The sequence below is a fragment of the Hakea prostrata genome, chromosome 3 (genome assembly GCF_041222555.1).
Source record: "Hakea prostrata isolate BN-2017 chromosome 3, UWA_Hpros_2, whole genome shotgun sequence".
Taxonomy (NCBI): Eukaryota; Viridiplantae; Streptophyta; class Magnoliopsida; order Proteales; family Proteaceae; genus Hakea; species Hakea prostrata.
In genome coordinates, this window is record NC_142602.1 from 61,749,015 (window position 1) to 61,757,570 (window position 8,556).

Genomic DNA, 8,556 nt, shown 5'->3' on the forward strand with positions numbered 1-8,556 from the left:
AAGAGCAAAGCAACCTCTAGCAAATTATTATTTGACACCAAGATAGTGCCATCCTGAGGTACTGTTCAGTTAGTTCCAACAAATGTTTTCTCTGGACTTTTATGTCCTGTCCTTTTTTCATATAACCTTGCCTCAGGACAAAATTTGTAATTTCATTATGGATTTCTGTTTCCCTGGCCATTAAATCTGTGAACTAATCAGTAGGACAATTTGTCTCCTGAATGTAGTACGATAAAATGTGTTTGCTTGAAAGCAAGATAGAACATCAGAGTCTAAAGTGTGAATGTAAAGGTGACCTTAACTTGTCACTAGGAATGTGGGAAATGGTTTTATTCATTGTTATCTTCATCTTTTTGGATGGGGCTTAGGTAGTTCCAGAACATCCCAGCAGGCTATTATGATTAAATGATGACTGTTCATGAACTGTACAATTCTATCTCCTGTTTGACTTGCATGGGTTTCTCATGAATGTGACTGATGTTCTTAAAGTTGGCTGCATTTTTTCCCCAAATCTTTCAGGTCATTTGAGTGCAAAAGATTCTTTAAGCAGAAATGGTTCTACACTTCTACTGCAGAAATCCATTGTCAGTGTCGGTGGGATTCTCATCCTTTGGATGCAGTAGATGAAGATAATGATGTTTCAGGTAAACAATGTGAGACTGAAAAGGAATGTGGACTTGTAATTAACTTAGAAGATCCTTCAGCTAGGTTTGAGATTGCCTCATCTCCGGATGATGTTTTAGATAAACAATGTGAAACTGAAAAGGAGTGTGGACTTGTAATTAACTTAGAAGATCCTTCAGCTAGGTTTGAGATTGCCTCATCTCCCCTGGGAGAGGTTAAAATTTCTTTTAGTTGTGATTCTGCCCTTGGGAAATCGGGCTTCCATGCCCCAACTCTGAATGAAGTTCTTAAAATGGAGGATAGGTGTTTAAAATAGTATCGAATTGTTGAGCCTGATTTCTCTTTGATGAATCTGATGAAAGAACTGTGTCAGTGCTTTTTGGAACTGCATAGTGACTCTATGGATGATAAACAGATGGAAGAAATGCAGCATCAAGTCTTGATCCATTGGGAAACTCTTGTTTGATAATGTATCGGGTGCAGAGGAGAAAAACAAATTTTGGGTGTCAGTGGCTTCTTTGAATGGATCAGGCAATCTTAAGGTTCTTTTACCACAATTTTCAAGGCCACCAGCCATGGATGGCCTAGATAGCCTTGATTGAGTTATACAACTCAACAGGAAAGCTATTCAGAACTCCAATGCTGAAAGGGAAAAGAAGAAAAAGGAGCCAAAAGGTCAAGACACAGGGAATTCGAGTGGCTTAGTGGTTGTTCAACAGCATCGGATTGGTAATGCATGGCCTCCCCCATCATGTAAATGACATATTTAAAGCGAAAGAAAGGGTCAGAATTTCATTGGTAAACAAACCTTCCACACTATATTGTCTATCACAGCGGATATGTAAGTTTTTCATTTGCTAGGTGTCGGAGATGAAGATTGTTGTTCAAGCCGTGTTGGGGATTGTTTAACTGTGAAACTGGCGTGAGTTTGCATACACATTGAGGGGAATTTAAGGAGGGTTTCTCGATGAATGCATTTCTATGAGTTGTGACCCAGATGGACACCCACGGCGTGTTTATTGCAGAGACTGCCCTCTCGAAAGATCAAGGAATGATGAACCATCTGAGCCTTGTAAGGGTCACTTAGTGAGGAAGTTTATCAAAGAATGCTGGAGTAAATGTGCCTGCAACAAGCAATGTGGAAATCAAGTAGTGCAGCGGGCATAACATGCGACTTCAGGCAAGGTCCGAAGTATCGATTGGTGTCGCTGTGTCGGTGGCCGGCGACACCACTGAAACCCTGAAAAGTCAGCGACCTGTCTCCGACATTTAGTGGGGCGAACCGCGACTCCACGAGAGTAGACTGAAGAGAAGATGGTTGTACACCGTTGCAGACTGAGAGAGAGAGAGATCTCAGACTGAGGGAGAGAGAGAGAGGGAGAGATTGCAGACTGAGGTCATGCCGCATATGGGAGAAGAGTAGCAGGCTTGCAGCGGTGGAGGAGAAGAGTTGGAGAGGGAAGATCGCAGAATGAGGTAGTGAGGTCATGCGGGAGAAGAGTTGCAGCCTTGCAGCGGTGGTGGAGAAGAGTTGGAGAGAGAGAGAGCAGAGAGGGTTTTGGATTAGTTTTGTTACCGGCGAATGGAGAGAAGAGCGGAATATTCAATCCGTCGAAAAATTGGAAGAGCTGCGGCTTGTATGAGTTATTTTCTTCCTCTCTTCCGGCGGTAGAACGCACCAGCAGCGGTTGTACTCATGCCGCCGGCAACAAAATCTTTGATTTCATCGACATTTTGCCGGTTCGATGAAAAATCACCAATTTCCGGTGATTTTCCGGCGACATTTTGTACCTTTCGTTTCGAGTACTAGTTTCGTGTCGGACTTGGGCGACAGGGTGATATATTGCCAAAACTTGGCGATATATCGCCAACATGAAGTACCGTGCTTGCAGGTCAGAAAGTGCCCCCCCTTATTACTCCTATGTTAGTTGAGGTGCAAATTGTCTGAAGTTAGACACACACACACAACACTTTGCAGTGATTCAATATTATTTATGTTTCAGGTGTTTATGACACCAGAAGGAAAAGGGTGGGGTCTCCAGACTCGTGAAGATCTTCCTAAAGGTACCTTTATGCGTGATATATGGGTGAAGTTGTAATGAACAATGAGCTATGTGAGCGCAATATGCGAAGTCCAGGAAAAGAAAAACATACATACCCTGTGCTGCTTCCTGCTTGATGCTGATTGGGGTTCTGAAAGAGTATTAAACGATGAAGAAGCTCTGTGTGTAGATGCTACTTTTTATGGAAATGTTGCCAGATCTGTTAGTCTTAGGTAACTGATTAACAAAGATTATCTTTTCTTTTTGTTCAATGCAATGCCTGTGTAGCAAGCTTTTAATATTAAATAAACAATGGCTGGTTCTAGCTTCTAAGCATAAATTTATTTTGATCATTTTGGTGATTTTCCTTGTAAGGTTTTGTGCTATTGGACTTCCTCTTATTTTTGTGTTATCTCTGCGATGTTTGGGTGCTGTTTCAGTACTATTTGTTGCTAGTTATCAGCATTTGTTTGCTTTGTGAGTTGATGCTATTCCATTAGATATCCAGGTTTCCTATTTGTTGCTGGTTGCTTTGCCTGGCACTAATTCTCGGTGGAATTGGGACTGCCAATGAGGAGTTCCTGGTAGTTTAGGATTTGGAGTTTTAAATCCTAGACTACTATGTTTGTTTCCTAATCAATTTCTACTTGTAATATGATCTACGAATAATGAAATAGCTGGCTGTAGCCTTCATGATGTGAAAAAAAAAAAAAAATCTTCCCTTGGCCGAAACCTGGAGTGGGCCCCATGGCCACTCCAAATGGTGCACCTAGGGCTGGCCTAACCCTCTAGGTGGGGTATTTGGTCACTTTAGCCCTAATTCAGTTTCTGGTTTATTTTTCAGAATTTTATTTTTAAATTGGTTGAAGAGTTTTTGTCAGTTAGGAAGTGCAGTTTAAGTTGAGGAAGAGTTCTTGAGTCTTGGGACTCTTATTTAAAGATGAGATTCCCAACAGTCTTTATTTACAAGAAGAGTTCCTTTAGTATTTAAGGCTCGCTTTGGCATAGTTTGCATTTGTTGTAAATTGTAATACAACAGTTTTATTCATGAGGGTAGTTTTGTCTGTTGGGATGCTTTATTCTTTTCAGTCCCAAATCAGGTATATTTGTATCTTCTCTTACATATTACTATTATAAAGGCCTGGTATGTCACATTGGCATTAGTCAAGATTCATTCAATTATTTCAACCTGGCATCAGAGCCATATCAGACTTGAGGCACCAAAGCATCACCATCGCAGGTTACAACAGGCACCAAAGCACCACCATCCTAGGTTACAGCAGCCACCAAACACCTTTCACCACCCTTAATCACCATCGCCTACATTTGAACTATCATTCCATCTCCAATTGTAACTCCGAAAATATCTTCTAACCCCAATGATTGATCCTAGAAGAGTCGCTGCACCTTTGTGGCTCTTCTAGGGCAATCCCCTGCCACCACCACCAGTCCCTAAAAACACTTGGGATCAAGGTTAAAGTATCTCATGATACCATACGATATTAGTCGATACGTATCTATATTTGACACAACTGGTACGATACATCTCGATACGTCTCTTTGCTTAATTGTGCTTAAATACATTAGTCAGAACGATACAATACTTGATACGGGACAATATGCCTCTTAAAATCACCTGACCGACACGATACTCGATATTGATACTTTAAACCTTGCTTGGGATCACTCCTAAGAGTGTCGCTCTCATTTGCGACTCTCCTAGGGTGGTTGACAACTTGCTTGAGTTGGTTTTTGTTGGATTCTACTAGGAGTTCAATTAGAGTTTGTATATGAGTTAAATTAGAATTTGTATTCATGTAAAATTCTATTCCTTGTAATAGTGTACTTTCCACTTAATTATAAATAGAGGGCTTGAGATCATTCATCAATAAACCATTCTACCAACATGGCATCAGAGCCTAAGTTCGATTAGGGACGAGAGAAAAATATAACAAAGCAAAAATCTCTCTCTCACTTCTAATTTTTCGCAAACCCATCGCAATCCATCGGCTCCTTATTTTTTTCTGGCAGTTTAGTTTTTTTTTTTTTCTCTTTCTTCAGTTCCGCTGCACCCATCGGCTCCTTATTTTTTGCATTTTTGCGAAGCAGACTCGTTCTACTTATTTGCCTTCTTTTCATAATAGAAAAAACTATTCATTTTATGTTAATTCATACTGATGTGTGGGGTCCCTGCTGACATGTGTTTATTACTGGCCATAGGTACTTTGTTACTTTTATTGATTGTCACTCTCGTTCTACATGGATTTATCTTTAAAAACAAGAAAATGAGGTTTTTCGATGTTTTCATGATTTTCATAATATGATTAAGACTCAGTTCAATGCCACTGTGAAGATCCTTCGTAGTGACAATGGCACAGAGTATATTGATGGTGAATTTCAGAGATCTCTTTGACTTTGGCATAATACACCAGACCAGTTGCGTTGATACGGCTGTCCAAAATGGGGTTGCCGAAAGGAAGAATTGGCATATCTTAGAGATAGCTCGTTTCATTAAGATTCATTGCTTCTTACCTTATGAATAGGATGCCCAGTAGGATACTTGGTTTTAAATGTCTTAATGAGATTCTTCAGGGAGCCTCTTCTTTTGTTATTCTCCCAAAGGTTTTTGGATGCATGTGTTATGCCCGAATCACAACTCACCAGCGTAAGCTGGCTCCCCGCGGCCTACGCTGCATATTTTTGGGGTATTCTGCTACTCAGAAAGGGTAGAAATGTTATCATCTTCCTTCCAAGAAAACCATTGTATCCATGGATGTAACTTTTTATGAGTCTTGCCCTTACTATGTATTCTGCTATTCAGAAAGGGTAAAAATGTTATCATCTTCCTTCCAGGAAAACCATTGTATCCATGGATGTAATTTTTTATGAGTCTTCCCCTTACTATACACCTCTTCAGTGGGAGAGTCCTAGAGGAGAGGTGTTCTTTCCGACTCTAGATCTTCCTATCACACACCAACACAACTTAAGAGTCCCAGAAGAGTTTCCTGATCAGGGTGAGACTTCGGCCAGTATACCTGAGGACTCTAATCCTCCCCCTTCGTTTTCTGAACCATGTGAAGAACCTAGCCAGGGGGAGACCACTCCTCTGAGACACATTGTTGGGGTTTTTCAAAACCAGATTGACCAGAATAAGGAGGTGCAGACTTATCAGAGGAAGAATTACAACCGGCTAAAGCAGGTGGAGAAAGGTGATACGTTACCATTCCAGTCTCCTGCTTCAGATTCTACTATTCCCCTTAAGGTATCTTCTTCTGATCTTCTTATTGCTGTTAGAAAAGGGGTTAGATCTTGTACTCAACATCCCATAGCTAAATATGTTTCTTATAACTCTTTGTCTGACTCCTACCGTGCTTTTATATCCTCTTTGTCATCTGTATCTGTTCGTAAAAGTTGGCAGGAAGCTTATGTTGATAAGAGATGGAAGGCAACTATGGTAGAGGAAATGCAGGCAATGGAGAAAAATGACACTTGAGAGCTAGTTACACTTCCTCCAGGAAAAAAACCAGTGGGTGGAAATGGGTATTTGTGGTTAAACAAAATATGGATGGATCAATCAACAAGTTGAAAGCTAGACTAGTTGCAAAGGGGTTTACCCAGACATATGGGATTGATTATCAGGAGACCTTTACCCCTGTTGCGAAACTAAACACTGTCAGAATTCTGTTGTCTGTAGCTGTGAACAAAGACTGGAACTTGCACCAACTAGACGTAAAGAATGCTTTCTTACATGGGGAGTTAGCAGAAGACGTTTATATGAAAATCCGACATGGTTTCTCCGATGACAATGCTGTAGGGAAAGTTTGTCGGTTGAAGAGGTCAATTTATGGGTTAAAACAGTCTCTTAGATGCTAGTTTGGATACCTCCTGAAGGCAATGACTTCTATTGGGTACAAGCAAAGCAATGCTGATCATACATTATTTGTCAAGAAGTCAGGTACTATCATCACACTTCTCATTGTCTATGTAGACGATATTGTCATCACAGGGAATGATGGTGAAGAAATTTTGAAGGACTTTCTTGGCAGAGAGTTTGAAATTAAAGATCTAGGGAAGTCACAGTATTTCTTAGGGATTGAGGTGGCTCGATCAAAGAAAGGTATATTCCTATCCCAAAGAAAGTATGTCCTAGATCTATTATCAGAAGTGGGAATTTTGGGGTGTAAAGCAATTGATACCCCTATTGAAGCTGGAGCTAAACTTAAAGAAAAAGAGGGAGAACCAATGGACAAAGGAAGATACCAAAGGCTGGTAGAGAAACTTATTTACTTGTCCAACACCAGGCCAGACATCGCTTATGCTGTAGGGATAGTGAGCCAATTTATGCATGATCTATATTTAGCTCATATGAAGGCTGTTACTAGAATACTACAGTATTTGAAGGGAACTGAAAAAGGAATACTTCTGTCACCCATCGATAATTTAAAAGTAGAAACATACACTGATGCAGACTGAGCTGGATCTCCAGACAGGAAGTCAATTTCAGGTTACTGTACCTTTGTTGGAGGTAATCTAGTTACTTGGAGAAGTAGGAAACAGAATGTGGTAGCTTTATCTAGTACCGAAGTTAAATATAGAGCTATGGTTTGTGGAGTTTGTGAGCTACTATGGTTGAAAGGCTTGCTGCAAGATATTGGAGTCCAAGTTCCAAACCTTATGATCTTATATTGTGACAACAAGGTTGCTATTAGTATTGCTCATAATCTGGTGCAACATGATCGAACAAGCACATTGAAATTGACAGGTTTTTTGTCAAAGAAAAGTTGGAACAAGGGCTTATTTGCATACCTTTTGTAAGATCTGGAGACCAAGTAACAGATGTTTTCACTGAGGGTTTGAAAGAAAGAGATTTCCTTCCTATTGTAGGCAAGTTGGGCATGACTAATATCTATGCCTCAACTTGAGGGGGAGTGTTGGATTCTATTAGGAGTTCAATTAGAGTTTGTATAGGAGTTAAATTAGAGTTTGTATTCATGTAAAATTTTATTCTTTGTAATAGTGTACTTTCCACTTAATTATAAATAGAGGGCTTGAGATCATTGATCAATAAGCCATTCTACCAACAGTTTTTTATCATCGACTTTCTTTTTTTCTTCCCCTCTTGCCTATAGTAGGACCTAGAGGGATTGCAAATATCTAGTGATCCTTTTAGGTCTATCTCTTGGCCCATTTCGACCCTGCGAATGGTCCTATAGACTTCGATTTCTCCCAAGGGTGCTTCTATGACCATCACATCTTGCTTTTCTATGTTCTGAAACCTTTTTCTTCTCCAAAAAAATTTCTATGTATGCTATTTGAGGTGGTGAGTTTTTTTCTCCTACCCAAATTTTTTTCTTCCTTAGTCCTTGATTCAATATTAGTTCCTGTGATGGCTGATCTCAATAAGCCCGCCTCTTCTGGTACATCTGGTGCTGAGGATCTTCCCGTTTCTATTCATTGGGATTTTGATTTTTCTCCTCTTTAGATGATCACTGTCAAGCTTAATGGGACCAATTATCTTCGCTAGTCTTGTTCTTCACCGGGTTTGCAATAAGACAAATGGTATACGGATGAGTGCTTGGTTATGGGATGTCTTCTTAATTCCATTGAGCCAAGCATAACAGAGGGTTATCTTCTTCTTCTTGATGCTATCACGATCTGGAGAGTTGCGAAGGAAACATATTTTGAAGTGTTAAATGATGCACAATGCTTTGAGATTCGGGAGAAGATTAATTAGTTACAACAAAAGGAGCTAACCCTATCTTAGTATTACAATACACTTAGAGGCTATTATCAAACACTGGATTTTTACGGTTGATTTACTTCGTCTTGTGCTATGGATGTGGTTGCTTTTCGAAAGTGGGAAGATAAGCTCAAAGTGTATGACTTTTTG

At 40.0% G+C, this 8,556-nt stretch overlaps 1 pseudogene; it reads left to right on the plus strand.

Annotated features, from left to right (window-relative positions):
• The first annotated feature begins 408 nt into the window (after positions 1-408).
• Positions 409-2,911, plus strand: LOC149022673 (putative inactive histone-lysine N-methyltransferase SUVR2; annotated as a pseudogene).
• Positions 2,912-8,556: the final 5,645 nt, after the last annotated feature.